This window comes from Dermacentor silvarum, chromosome 3 (genome assembly GCF_013339745.2).
Source record: "Dermacentor silvarum isolate Dsil-2018 chromosome 3, BIME_Dsil_1.4, whole genome shotgun sequence".
NCBI classification, from domain to species: domain Eukaryota; kingdom Metazoa; phylum Arthropoda; class Arachnida; order Ixodida; family Ixodidae; genus Dermacentor; species Dermacentor silvarum.
In genome coordinates, this window is record NC_051156.1 from 75,618,840 (window position 1) to 75,634,625 (window position 15,786).

At 48.9% G+C, this 15,786-nt stretch overlaps 1 protein-coding gene and 1 long non-coding RNA gene across 3 annotated transcripts in view; both read right to left on the minus strand.

Moving 5' to 3' along the window:
• LOC125943829 (evasin P672-like) overlaps nt 1–15,786 on the minus strand; it is a 305,979-nt gene that overhangs the window by 209,159 nt on the left and 81,034 nt on the right. The window lies entirely within an intron of this gene.
• The window catches only part of LOC125943833 (uncharacterized), a 73,569-nt gene that overhangs the window by 34,105 nt on the left and 23,678 nt on the right, over nt 1–15,786 (minus strand). The window lies entirely within an intron of this gene.

Below are 15,786 nucleotides of genomic sequence, written 5' to 3' on the forward strand. Positions count from 1 at the left end.
AAAAGGATTCGTATGTTTAATGGAACACCCTGCTTTCTTAGAGTTATCAGAACCAATCAGGCGGCACAAAGTAGCAAGTTTTCGGGGTGCGGAAAAAACCACAGGAATTTTGTATTTGACAGCGACGTGTTTAAGATTGTGCGCCACTTTGTGAGAATACGGAATCACCATTGGTTTGGCTTTCTTTTCGAATGTTTGACCTTCTTCAGTGCTTCTTTTTCTTTCTTTTTTCACCTTTTTCAATAACGCCTCCGAAACTGCACTTACAACCGAACAAGGGAAGCCAGCCTTCCTCAATTTCAAAATCTGTTCGTCAAAGCTTCCTTGTGCCTTATGACAGCACGAATTTTTAAGGGCGGATTCGAGGCACATAGTGGCAATCGCACGTTTAACAGTCTTGGAGTGTGTAGACTCGTACGGCAACAATTCCTTGTGGGCACGGGGTCGATACATCCAGCAGGAACCTTCGTCAGTAAGGGTTATGTCAAGATATAAAAACTGCAAGCTGTTATCCTTGGCTAGTTCAAAAGTAAAATCTAAGCCTTTGCCGTGCTGTTTAGATTTTACTTTTGAACTAGCCAAGGATAACAGCTTGCAGTTTTTAGATCTTGACATAACCCTTACTGACGAAGGTTCCTGCTGGATGTATCGACCCCGTGCCCACAAGGAATTGGTGCCGTATGAGTCTACACACTCCAAGACTGTTAAACGTGCGATTGCCACTATGTGCCTCGAATCCGCCCTTAAAAAATCGTGCTGTCATAAGGCACAAGGAAGCTTTGACGAACAGATTTTGAAATTGAGGAAGGCTGGCTTCCCTTGTTCGGTTTTAAGTGCAGTTTCGGAGGCGTTATTGAAAAAGGTGAAAAAAGAAAGAAAAGTAAGCACTGAAGAAGGTCAAACATTCGAAAAGAAAGCCAAACCAGTGGTGATTCCGTATTCTCACAAAGTGGCGCACAATCTTAAACACGTCGCCGTGAAATACAAAATTCCTGTGGTTTCTTCCGCACCCCGAAAACTTGCTACTTTGTGCCGCCTGATTGGTTCTGATAACTCTAAGAAAGCAGGGTGTTCCATTAAACATACGAATCCTTTTGTGAAGTGTGAGGAAGGAGTTGTATACTGTATACCTCTGAAGTGTGGGAAAGAGTACGTCGGCCAAACTGGCCGATGTATTAATGATCGCCTGCGGGAGCATAAGCTTTCATTGAAATATGGTTATGGCTCAAACTTGCCTCTTCATTGCAAGGCCTGCGGCAATGAAAATAAACAAGCATGTGAAGCAAGGCTTCAAGATACTACAATCTTGTTTAAAAGTAAAGACTCTGTGGCACGTGAATTGTTGGAGGCCAACCAGATTAGGAAGAGAGGGGAAACATGTGTCAGCTCCCCATCTCTGAATATATACACAAATGAAAGTGTGTTTTTAGATAAGTTTTAGATTCGCCATTTCCTTCATGCACATCTTCAGTGTTCTCACGCGTGCGCATTCATACAATCAGTGTTCCGCCTTTTTCGTCCCCCCTCTCCCCATGGCTATATATTCAACCACCTTTGACCACAATAAACAGTTGCAAGTAGCGCCTGTCCTGTCTTTGTTCCTTCCTAATGTGCTGTCACTGTTGGCGCTTCATCTTTTGAAAGTGGATCAGGGGTTCCTCGTAGGGATCCTCGAGCAGTTTGGTCGGCCTTCTCATTTCCCTTGTGCCCAGAGTGTGCCGGGCACTACATTATTGTGTGGTGCCATTCTAGGGTGGTGCCTAGCATGCTGTGGATTTTGTGTGGAATGGTGCCCGTTATATATGAATGGACCACTGCCTGGGAGTACGTCAGGACCAATGGAGATTGTTCTTCTGCATCTTGAAAGGCCAGTGTTATGGCTGCTGCCTCCTCCGTGCAAGCCAAAGGGGTCCGAATGGAGCCAGTTATCACTGTGGACTATTGTGAATTTGTTGCCACTCTATGCACGTCCGTGTAGTATATGTCTGGATTTCTTCCATGTTTGTTTTGTAAGGTCTTTGATCGTGCTTTTCTTCTGCGTTGGTTGTGTTCCGTGCTCATGTTCTTTGGGATTGCTGAAACAAATTTTCCCTCTTCGGTATGTTAAGCAGCAAAACTGTTTCTTCCCTGCTGTATTGCCCACTCAGGGGCATCCCACCTTTTACAGCAGGACCCTTCCTAGTTCTGTTGAATTCATATGCTGTCGGTGTGCCACGACCACCACCGTGGTATATTCTTCATATGTGACGTAAATACCAAGAGCGTCCACTTCTTCATGCTCGTGTGTTTTGGTAGCTCCGGAGAAGCCTCGTATGCTGCCCTGATGATGGCGCTCACTTTGGTCATCTTGGCCTTTTTAGCCTTTGACAAGGGAGGCGAGTCAATGCTGCAAGCTGGATCCTCTTCGTACTTGCCAGAGAAGTCATCCTTGATGGATGCTGCACTGGCGTCCTCGGCACCCCAAATGACGATGTCTTTAACGCTGTCGAGTGGGCTGTATATGCAGCATCATTTAAAACCAGTCTGAATCTCAGCTGGCAGGCCCGCTCGCACATTCTTAACCCATGTTGAGACTTTGCTTGTCTCCAATGATGGTCCCCAAACATACTTTATTAGATTTCTTAATACTAGTTTTGCTTTCTACTTTGTTGTGTATATTTACTACAGGTTACAAATAATGTACTAGTAAAGCAGGCGCCCGTGTGCTGCTTGAACCCAGGCATGGCAGAGGAATGCCATTGCCTCGGTACTTTTGCTAGCTTTTTTCATGAATATAGGTAGAAATTTGTTGGTAACATAGATTGAGTAGCTTCATTTATTTCGAGAAATAGTACCTATGTACAGTAAATACAGTATTTTTGTTTGCATGTATATGATGGCTGCGTGTGAATTACTGTGCAATAAAACTTTGAAACCATCAATCAAAGGTGTATTTTCTATTTAGGAACTGTCTGACAGCATAATAAAGCATGCTTGATGACGCCACTAGGGATCGTATTCTCGGAAAATCACATTCGGAGGTAGTTTCACTTTTGCGAGAATCGGCACTGCATGCCTGCGCACAAGCGTCGGGAAAATGCAAGAGCTTTCGTGGGCCGAGCCATGAACTCTCGCGAAAGTGAAACTATCGCTGAAAGTGATTGCCAGAGAATACTGCCGCAATCGCGGCCTGTCGGAATAGAATGTTCCGACAGGATTACAAACCGACAGGCTGAAACCGACAGGCTGACACCGACAGGCCGACACCGACAGGCGGACGCCGACAGGCGGACGCCGACAGGCTGACACCGACAGGCTGACAAGCCCACAGGCTTACAGGCCGACAGGCCAAAATAACATATAGCCGACAGCCTGTCGGATTTTTTGTCTGGGTGATCTTTGTTTTTCTCTCTCTTTATTACATCAGGCCAGAAGCGCTCGCGTGCACCTCTCGTGCACCTCTCGTGCTACAGTCGCTGTTTGAAACGTCTGCTGCGTGCCTCAAGTGCCACTTTCTGGCATTCTTCCCTCGTGACAGCTAGCGCTATGAGACGCTGTGTTAAACTACACACCACTTTCGGGATCGGCCCACGTTTTGAGGACAGACGCTGAGACCTCAAAAGTGGGTGAAGTCCACCTCTAATGCTAGCGCATTAAGAGTGGGACGCTTTCTCTATGGTATGCATCTCCTTAGCTTTCTCAGTGAACGAAATAAATAAAGCAGCAATTCTGAAAAAATGTCACAGTTTCGCCCTAAGGGCGAAGCAATGAATGCGATAGCAACACAGCAATGTCATACGAAGTAAGGTGAGCGGCTTTGGTAGCAACAACACGCAGAACTGTTGTCGACGCCATCGGCGTTTTGTCCGCGTTAGCTCAAAATGCGTGCGGCGTTGGTGACTGTTGCTGGAGCCTCTGATATAAATAGGCACTTGGTGCCGCAGCTAAACGTCGCCTCCCTTCCCTCCCCCTCCCCCACGGCCTCTCGCGCGTCCGAAGAAGGCGCGTTTGCTCTACATATATGGTGATTGTAAAGGAGAAAAGAGACGCCTACTTCTGCAGCCCTTAAGCGAGCACGGCGCAGAACGCGCGTTTGTTCTCCGCCGTGCGTTCACTCCCCGTGAAAGACGCGCCCCTCGCGCCCTTTCACTCGCACATACAGCGTTCGGCGCGCGCTGAGCCGTGCTCCCTCAAGGGCTGCAGAAGATAGCGCCAACCTTTCCCTTTCCCCCAAGAACCACTTACCTAACGGCGACGATTTCATCTCCAAATGACGTCATACGGAACCTCACGGCGACGGCGACGGCGACGCCGACGGCAGAAATCTGCTTTTGAGTGTCCATATAATTGCTATCGCAATAAAATCTGAGAACAGAAAATCACATTTGCTTGATGCGCACACGGGACTCTGTAGTTCTGGTGGATCTCTGGATTGCTTAGTAAGCGTACTCCTGCATTCATGAAATTATTGAACGAATTTTATGGGTTGAAAGCGCCGTTTTGTGCGAAGAAATTATTGTGCCACCACGGCCGCTCGATGAACGCACACAAGGTGTGGCCTTCCTAATGCGCCGGAAAGATCGTTGCACGCTCGGTATACGGGGCCGCCCGCTACCGGTCCGGGAGAGCGACTGAGTACCGTGTAGACTCGTGTAAGTTCCACACCCGTGTAAGGACCGCACCGCGCAACGTGGCGTCCCAAAATATGAAGAAAAAAAATTCCAGCGGAGAAGCAATCCCGTTCGGTGCCCCGATGCCGTGCCCGCGCATCGGCGAGTTTTCGCGCACTGCGTACTTACGAGTGCCGCTACTAGGTGGTGAGAGCTGAGCGTTGGCCTCTGACGCAATGGTACATCCGGGGTGTGTGCAAGCCGCCGCTGCCTGCACCGGCACCATTTTGTCCACAAGGTTCGGTCCCGTGCAAGGGCCACACCACGTCAAAATTTGTGTAAAAGGAAGTCGCAGTTTCGCGCGAAAGGCCAAGTATCAGTTGCGATAGCAAATTAGCAGAGAGCCATACGAAGTAAGGACACTACTTTTAACGGCCGTATCGACTTGTAAACGTTCGCTTGCTAACTAAATTAACAAGAATGGTGTCAGCGCGCACGGCAAACATCAACACATCACACTCGATGACCGCGGACACGCGCTGTCAAAACGCTGGCGTGAGGAAACGCGGCTGCATGCAACAGCGACCGAAGTAACCTTCGTACTGTGTGAGCACCAAGAACACAAAGCCCGCACAAAGCTTAGGGCCGCCGACACACCTAGACTGTGCCCCCATCGCAGATTGCTGTCAAGATACGGCCGCGCGACCACCCGCAGTCGCCACATACGCACTTGCAGCCGGAGTGAAACGCCGCACTCCCCTCCCTCCCCTCGCCCGATGCCTCGCAACGTTGGACGCCTCGCGCGCGACGGAAGACGGCGCACTTACTGCCCGCTTTCCTGCATTTCGCGCGGGCGTGATTGACCTGCGATTGTCGGCAGCCCTGGCATGCTTTCACTCGTACATACAGCGTAGGGCGCGCGCCAAAGGTGTTATCGTCCTTGGGCTTTATAGAACCTCATCGGCAACGGAGAAATGCTCCTGGAGTGTCTATATAAGTGCTGTCACAACAAAAAGTGCGGCCCTTACACGAGTCTGTACGGTATGTTTGCAGAAGTTCGCGGTGTCATGGCTCGAGGTCACTGTTTCTTTGTGTGCCGAATTAACGTCGCCCGTGTTAATCGCGACTATTAATCTGTGACTGACGGAAGCGCCGGAAGAATGATACTCGTACCACAATGCAGCAACAGTTCTATATTGCGGGACTGTTAGTGCCCCCCCCCCCCCGGATTAAAGGCGCTCGAAAAAGTTATACGCATGTCATTTTTTTTTTTTTTTTGCTCTGCGTTTCGGTGTTCTCGAAGAGCTAGGTGATGCACAGTACTCATATCTGCAGATAGTAGGGAGAATGTCAGGGGCTATGAGCCGGCAAACACTGACGTTGGAGGTTAATTATCGCCTAAATGAAAAGTGCTATACTCCAGTTTTTAGCCTGTTTAAACGTCTCACATAAACCCTCAGACAGTTTGCGTACTTTCTTGGGAGAAAACGTTCGGGGTAGCTTGCACTACTGGCGCAAGGGTAAAGACACAGCGGAGCTCATTGGTATCGTTCGTTCTCGGCTTCTCTCAGGTCGGGATCTTCTCGGAGCCGACGCTTCGACTCCCGTTCCCTAGCATTCTCTCGATGGAAATACTCAAGGTCTCCGGCTCGCCGTCGTCGTTTTGCAGCGGCTTCTTCGGCTAACCCTGCTGGGTTCAATCGGCATCGACGCTGGCAGTCTCCTTTAGCAGTGCGCCGCGATTCTTGGTAAGCGGCTTCTTCCTCGGCAGTGCGAACCTTCCTTGGTCTCCTCATGTCTACGACTGGCGCGCCGCCGCCGCGCACCGGCTTCATACGGAACGATCGAAGGAGCTCATGCAAATAGGCCATGAATTTCTTGCCTTTACGCAGCGTGCCACCCCTGAAAAAAATATTCGGCGCCCAATGTTCGCTGCAGGCCGTGGTACAACACACCCGAAAGTGGCGGGTCCATATTGTCACGAGCCTCGAGAAGTAGTCTTGAAGGTTTAATAAACCGTAGAGCAGCTGGCTCTTGGTAAAGGCGACCGTCGGGGCCGGCTCGAGCAGGGAAGAGGCGCGCGGTCTTCTTTGTTCTCTTGGGTTCGACCCATTCTAGCCCTCGACCCACTACCTTCAGGGGGCAATATCCCCCCTTCCGAACAAAAGCATCACCTCAATGCTAAAAAATAGGCGTAAGAAGAAAAAAAGAAGAAGGCCGGCAAGGTGAAAGTATACCAAAAAAACATTAACGTCACACGGGCACAATAAATGAACGCTGAAGCAAGCTCATGAAGATAAATGAAAAGCAGAAACAAAGAAGGGCATGAGAGAAAAGAAACAGAACGAAGAAAAAGAAAGTTACGGACGCGCAATGTAGGGCTTCATGCGCTTCAATGTAGGACTTATCTAGTGATTGAAGCAGCGCTGATGTCTAAAAACTCTCCTGGGCAAGGGCCCAGCCCTTGGTCAGCCTCCCTTTCTCCTGATGATTTGCCTTTGGAATCTTTCTTCCGCAGCGGTGTTCGCAGCATCCCTGTCGCGCTGGTGCCCTCGAGTGGTGGATTTATCCGGCTGAACAACCCACAGGCTGTCCAGGCCGAGCTCCAAGCCATGACGCGCCACCTCCAAATGATAAGCGATGTCCGACAATTTGGAAGAGGTGGGATAGTTTTTAGGTCATCAGATCCGACCTGTCTTGCAGACGACCTAAATAAAGTGTAAGATTTTTGCATCTGTGCTGGTGAGTGCGTTTATTCGTCCCCATCTAACATGCAGTAAAGGCATTGTCCGGGGCGTAGAATCTCGATTGAGCCCAACTGAGACTCTGGAGAAGCTGTTTGATGCTGGTGTCATAGCCGTATACCGACGCAACCGACTCGTAAAAGGGGGAAAACGTTGCCATCGAATCGGTTATTGCTACGTTTGCTGGCATGTCCTGCCCATCTGAACTAAAAGTGTGGCCACTTATTTTTAGAGTGGATCCTCTCCATTCCCGTCTACTTCAGAGTCGGAACTGTTTGCGTTTTGGCCATAGTGCAGGAGGCTGCAGATCAAATGCACGATGTCGCGTCTGTGGTGAGGATCATTCCCCTAATGAGTGCACAGCTGAAACCGAAACATGCTGCCTGTTTGGAGGAAATCATGCGGCTGATTATGGAAACTGCTCGGCAAAAGCTAATGAAATGCAGATACTCGAGATGATTGACAGGCGACGATGTTTGCGGCAAGAGGCTATTGCAGTCGTCAAAGAAAGAGCTTTTGGATACTCTGGCGTCACTGCAAGGCAATCGACTTTGAATGAAGACAACATGTCTAAACTCATTGAGTCAGCAGTAGAAAAAGCAATGACAAAGGCTATGCAACATATTGTTCAAACTGTTACAGAATGCATTTCTCAAGTGTTTACCGCTCAGATGATACAGCTGTTGCAAACAGCCGCAACACCAATAACCAAATCGCTTGCTTGTGCTGCAGAACAGGTAGTCAGTTCAGTCCTCGCGCCGAATACCATATCGGACCCAACGTTTGTTGGATCCGATCCTTGTTCTTCGCGTCAGACAGACTCACAGGTCATGATACCAGGCCGCATAAGCTAACTGGTTCTCTAGTAACAGCGTCTTGTCCATATACCAAAAACAAAAGTGGTAATCTAATTTCTCATTCTGGCATCCAAGAACATTGCGACGGTAGTCGCTGAAGTAAGTATATCAATTAGATCATCACCATAGCTTCTTTAAAAGTGCTACAGTGGAACTGTCGTTCCTTGATTTCTGCTTCAATAGACTTAAATTGCTTAACAACACATCTTAACCCTGACGTCATAATTTTATAATAAACCTGGCTTATTCCTGAGAAAAATTTTAATTTTAAAGATTTTCGACCTTTTCGATTAGATCGCCTTTCACTAGGAGGTGGTTTAATGATTTTTGTCATCTAAATTATGTCATAAGGCGAAAATAGCTTTCAAGTTAATGTCTCCGGAATGTGAAATTTTGGCAGTACACCTCAGCATAGCAGGCTACCATAATTTTTCGATTATAAATCCTTATTTCCCTACGGGCGTACACAGTATATACCAATTGGATAGTGCGCTTGCTAGCTGCAAAAATCAAGTCATCCTTACTGGTGACTTCAACTCGCATCACGTATCATGGGGTTACAGAACAGATGCATGTGGGACGCGTCTATGGGACTGGACCATAGATAAAAAGCTTTCATGCCTAAATATGAGACGACCCACATTTGTCCGTGGCCAATCTCGCTCAGTGTTAGATTTGACGTTTTCTAGCCCAAGTATTGCCCTGAAATCTTGGACTACGATTTATTTCTGTACAAACAATGATCATCTCCCGGTATACTTCGAAATTGGATGCCCATCAACATCAGTTGAACGACAACACAGAATATTTGTTAATTGCAAAAAATTTAAAGGCTGCTTACACTCTTCCATTGCGTCATTAACTAATACTAAAGGCGAAGAAATTGGCTTGAAAATTTCTTCAGCGTTACAGATGTCCTGAAAAAAGTCTGAATTCGTAATTCATACTGCTAAAGGTACACCATCTAGTCCCTGGTGGAACAATGAGTGGACACGAGTTTATCGCAGAAGAAACGCTGCTTGGAAAAACTTCTACATAATCAGAGCCCACAAAATTAGAAAGATTATCAATTTATTTCGGCAACCTTGAAACGTACTGATAAACACGAAGACGCGTCCAGGTAACGGCGAGTGTGGACGCATGCAACATCGGCTCCGTGAGACCGATGCTGCCCTTCTGGTAAATTGTCATCTCGTTTCAAGAAACTTGCCGTGTAGCTACCCGAAGGTGAGTGGAGGCTACTCACCAAGTTTGGCGACCATATCGTCCAGCAAACGTGACTTTTTGGACACAGAAGACCGACACGCCGTACAGGCCGCGCCATGCCAGGCGCGAGTCCTAGCTCGGCGAATCACCGGCAGCCCACGATGATGGAAGTACAAGTCGAAGGAACTACCCTCCGAGAAGAGGACTACGACCCAGCAGACTGGACTAAGATCATCGGAACCTATCAAGGCAAGTCCCAGTCAAAAGCCCGAATGGAAGATACAAACGGGGTACGCGGAAAACAGAAGGCATCCGAGGAACGCACCGAAACGCTCCCCGCGTCGACGTGGCGTCCGACGTACCGCCCGAACCCGGCGCACTTGCGTGCAACGCAGCAAGTGAAGCGCAAAAGTCGCCAAATGGCTCCACTGCCACAACATGCGATTAAGGTAGTTTTCCGCTCACAGGGAGGCCTATTCTTACCCGACATACAACTGCAGCTGCTGCTCCGCTGCCTCTGCGAAACGGCGAAGATACCGATGGGAGAAGAAGTGCGAGTACGCGTGCACCCAATGAACAACACGTGCACAGTAGCCACCACTAACCAGGAAGCAGCCCTTAACCTGGTTAAAATCAGAAGCATTACCCTAAACGCAAAAGCGTATGGGGTGGCAGCGTACGTTGTCCCAGCAGCGGACACAGTAAGAGGCGTGATATCGAATGCTTTTTGGGATGAAACGGAAGAAGAGCTTCTGCAAGATGTACAAGCGAGAAATCCGGAAGCAGGCATTCTACTAGCAAGACGCATGGGCAAGTCTAAATCCATCCTTATAACGTTTGCCCAGGGACCCATCCCCCGTAGAATCATCTACTATGGGGGAGTACACCTGTGCACGCCATATAGGGCGCGACCAGAGGCCTGCACGAACTGTCGTGCCCCAGGACACAGATATGATGTGTGTCCAGAACCGAAAATACCGAGATGTCCAAGATGCGGCGAAGATCACGGCGAAGACAGAACACGTCAGTGCGTGCCCCGATGCATTCTGTGCGGCGGAGAGCACCTTACAGGAACAGGATCGTGTAAAGCAACGAAGCGACAACAAACAACGAAGCCACCGGTAAACAGGGAAACAACCGGAAGACGCCAGCTACACCCAGAAGATTTTCCAAGATGGAATCCATCAGCCCCCCCCCCCCCCCCGAAGGCCCCCGAGGAGCTCACATGGGCAGAACGAATCGTCCGCAAACCAGACCCCCGGGACGAGGAGATGATCCGTCTTCGAGAGGAGGTAAGAAGCTTGCGACAGGCCATCACCCAACCCCACCCATCACCCGTCACCCAAACCATCACCCAACCCTCACCCCCACCCACTGGTCACCCTTTACCCCTAGACACCCAGAGTTCATCTCCCGCAGAAACCTCAACCTCCACCCCACCTACAAAAAAGAAAAGAAAAGACGTTCCTCCGCCATCAGCCAAAACAACAGAGCTGGAGCAATCAGACAAAACAGCTGATATGGAGGCTCAGTTTGAAGCCAAACTTGAGGCAAAATTAACAGCGAAACTAGCACACTTCCAACAGCAGATGCGCGATGAATTTCAGCAATTCCTAGACAAGCGCCTGCAAACACTCGAGGCTCGATTCCCATCTCTCGAAGCTCGGATCGACAGCCTCATTGACGAACGCTTCAAAATTTTAGAGAACAAGCTAGATACCTTCTGTACCCAGCTCAGGACACAGATGGGCCTAATGGTGGCGGAGGCAACCAACCAAATGCAGGCGGTGCCCCTACCCCATACCACTCATCCCCCCTCCACTTCCCAAATTTCTGGGCAGCAAAATGGCAGGTGATTCATCTAATTCTAAGACTCCTCCCCTTTTAAAACTCTGGCACTGGAACTGTCGCAGCATACGCCGTAAGCGAGAAGCGCTAATTCAACTCATACTAAATGAGGAACACCCACCAGACCTAATTCTGCTACAGGACCATAAAACAAGCATATCGCTCCCAGGATATACTGCTTATCACTCACCAAACGATACTACTCCGGTTGTGTCCACCTTTATCAAGCGGTTCATAAGACATACTTAACTTTCATTCTCCCACATAGTACAAAACGTAGTCCTTGAAGTTATCCCACTCGACATTCAACAGGATTCCTTACTCATCGCCAATATATATAATCCGCCGAGTATGGCAGCAACGCGCTGCGTTCACCTAATAGCGCAAATTACCGCAGCGGCAAATAAAACACCAATAATAGTGGCCGGAGACTTTAATTGCGCGCACATCGATTGGGGATACCAGAGAACTTCTGGCAGAGGGGAGGTTCTCATGACACAAGCTCAACAGTCCCAGCTCACGGTGTACAATGATTTCGACTGCCCCACCAGACAAGGTACAACAGGAATGATGGACACAAATCCGGATCTCACGATGGGCAGACGCATCCACAAACTTCAATGGAATAGAGCAACACATACTTTAGGCAGTGACCATTATATTATCGAAGTTCAAGTGTCAGGTCCCCAAGCGTCTCGAAAAAGAATAGAGCATAAATTAATCAACTGGGATAAATTTAGAAAACGGCGGGAAACAAACCAACAAACAGGGCCGGTGGATGCGCCAACCTGGACAGCACAAGTCCTCGAGGACCAAGCGGCGTGCACCAAGGAATATAGCCCAGAACTGCAAGTTCCAGTTATGGACTCAAAATTGGCGCATACGATAGAAGCGCATGAAAGTCTCTTGAAAAGATATACTAAGCAAAAACGCAACAAGAAGCTCCAAAGCAGGATATCTGAGCTGGCACAGCAAATTCAGGATTACAGCCAACAACTTTGTAGACAGAATTGGCAGCAGATATGTGAGGGTCTCAGAGGCAATCTCAGTACCGCTCGAGCGTGGCATCTTTTAAAACATCTAATTGATCCCATGAAAAGTAAACAACACACTAGAAATCTTGTCGCTCGACTAACACACAACCATAAATACGACACGCAGGCGCTACTACAGAAACTTAAGAGCCTACACACCTCGCCGGGCACTTCCACTCCACTGCCGGATTTCGCCGGCCCACCAAATAATGAACTAGACAGGGACATAACTATACAAGAAGTCCGAGCAGCACTTCATAGACTCAGCAACACCACGCCAGGCGAAGATCGCATAACAAACGCCGCTCTTAGAAACCTAGACGACAATTCCCTGCAAGAACTTACCGGTATCTTCAACAAGCAGTGGCAGAGCGGCACACTGCCAGAGGAGTGGACACATGGAAGGGTCATGTGTCCCTAACCTAAACCTAAACCTAACCTAACCTAACCTAACACCTAAACCTAACAAACCAATTACCCCAGAAAATATGCGCCCCATCTCCCTTACATCCAGCCTAGGCAAACTCTTTGAGCAAGTCATCCTAGCTAGATTGCACGGTCACATGGAAGACACTAGTCAATACCCACACTCAATGATTGGTTTCCGATCGGGCTTATCCACGCAAGATGCCATGCTGCAACTCACAACAGCTATTCTGGACCCCCTCATACCTGCGCACATTAAAGCGGTACTGGCGATTCACCTCAAGAAGGCTTTCGACAACGTCACGCACGAGGCCATCCTAAAGGCCATGATAGACCTAGGAGTTGGCGAACGAACATACAACTACATAAAGGCTTTTCTGGAAAACCGAACGGCCAGCATGTGCGTAGACAACCTTCGTACACGCCGCTACACACTAGCGAACGTAGGCACACCGCAAGGCTCAGTGCTGTCCCCATTCCTTTTTAACACAGTACTTATTCCGCTCGCGCGGAAGCTACAGCTAATTCCCCATCTTGACAATAACCTGTACGCGGATGATATCACCCTGTGGACTACATATGGATCGGACGCGCAAATCGAAGAATCACTGCAAACAGCCGCAATGGTAATACAGGAAGAGGTGACCAAGGTAGGCCTCACCTGCTCACCGGAAAAATCTGAACTTTTGTTGATCCCGCCAAAGGGTAGAACGTATCATACTCCTATTAGAATCTACCTACAGGATAGGGTGGTCCCACAGGTCCACACCATTCGAATCCTTGGCCTCTACCTGCAACAAGATGGGAGAAATACCGAAACCATCAAACGCCTAAAGAGCACGCTAGCAGCTACCACGCAGCTAATACGCAGAGTAACAAATAAAGCTCACGGCCTGCGGGAAGAAGATACTCTGCGAGTAGTACAAGCGTATACCATGAGTAGAGTACTGTACTCCACCCCCTACCTCAACCTCAATATAACCGAAACCCAAACATTAAATTCTATAATCAGACAAGCTACCAAGGCTGCGCTCCGCCTGCCCAAAAGCACCAGTAACGAACGACTGGCGGAGTTAGGCATGCATAACACCATACAAGAACTAACCGAAGCACACCTACAGGCACAATATCTCCGACTAGCCAGTACCTCTACCGGGAGGCATATACTTTCAAAACTCGAAATTCGCATCCCTGCTAATCATGACTCCCTAAAAGCCCTTCCTACAGAAATTCGTCAAACGCTACGCATTCGACCGCTCCCTCGTAACATGCACTCCGACCAAAACCCCGAGCGGCGGAAAGCCAGAGCAGCAGCGCTTCATAAACGGTACGGCGATGAACAGAACGCAATATGGGTAGATGCTGCATGCGATCAGCACGGAGCCACAGCGGTTGCTTACACACTGAACACATCTCCATTAATAAAGGAACTACCCCAGGGAACGGAAAAAGAGGAAGCGGAAGAAATCGCTATAGCGCTAGCGCTCGGCAGCTCCAGTGCTACCTACATCCTGAGTGACTCTAAAACTGCACTGCTAAATTATGCTAGGGGCCGAGTTCACCCTGCCACTTTCCACATACTGACCCAGAACCCCCCGTTCTCCCACAGCGCTGAGCTCATCTGGGTGCCCGCGCACTCGGGAAACCCCGGCAATGAGGCCGCCGATTCTTTAGCCCGAGGGTCGAGAAACCGGGCACAGGCGGACCTCATGGGGGGTTTCTCGAGGGAGCGTGCGTGTACCTTCGCTGAGCTCATCGCGAATGCTCGCGCCGAGAGGCAAATATACCCACCGCCCCACTCTTCCCTCACTACCAGGGAGCAACACCTGTGGCGCCGTCTGCAAACGCGCACCCTACCTACCCCATCCCTCCTCTCCCACTACAGACCCATCCCACCTTCCTGCCCTCTGTGCAATGCGCCGAAAGCTAACCTCACCCACATACTTCTGGCCTGTCCGGCTTCTCCTCCCCCTGGCGGCCCGACACCACTCCAAACCTGTGAGGACTGGGAGACCTCACTGCGCTCCACGGACCCGGCAAGGCAGAAGATCGCCGCCATCCGGGCTGCTAGCGTCATGGACATGTTAAACATGAACGTTTGAGTGCGGTGGGGTCGCGTGGGGACCCAGGGGACCCGGGAGGTCCCAAATGCCCTGTCAGAATAAAGTTTTTTCCTCCTCCTCCTCCTCCTCCTCCTCCTCCTCCTGCTAAACACACAAAAGATGAGTGCGATAAAAAACATTTTGATTGTCTATCTCAATCCAAAAACAAACCTGCTTTATTTTATTTCATTCGTTCTAGAAACAGACTCCCACTGAGCGTTAATGTAGACTCAACCGTCTATACCGCACAGGAAATGCAGGAGTCCTTAGACCTATTGGCTAAAGGATTGGAGAGCCGGTTCACAACGCGCCTTCAAATTTCTGTTTTTACTCCTACATTCTCGGACTACAAAGAGATATCCTATTCGGAAGTAGCACAGGTCATGTTAGGGATACCAACTACAGCGCCTGGCCCGGACGGAATAACAAATGCAATGTTAAAATTTTCGTCCAAGAAGCCCCACGTGAGCTTCTGAAGTGGCTAAATTACTCTATTAGCAATGCATGGATTCCACATGAATGGAAGATCGTCAAAATTATTACGTTACTTAAAAAGCAAGGGGATGGGTATACAATCGACAACATCAGACCAATTGCGTTGACTTCAAACATAGCAAAACTTATTGAAAGAGGGCTTCACGGGCATTTAATAAAGTTTATTGACGAAAACCAATTGTTGAGTCCTTGTCAAATTTGGTTTAGATCTGGCTATATAATATGGCACGCGCATGTTGATCTTGAAAGTCGCATTAACATCGCCAGACAGAAAAAAAAACAATATGCGGCGTTAGTTACCATAGATATATGTAAAGCCTATGACAGCATTGAACATACAATTTTAACAAATCGGTTACAGGGCCATGGCTTTCCAGGATATATTGTAGCATGGGTGCATGACTTTTTAAAAGACGGAGAATTCTTTTGTTTTCGAAGCGGCTATTCATCTGGTAAACACAAGCAAACAAGAGGTCTGCCTCAGG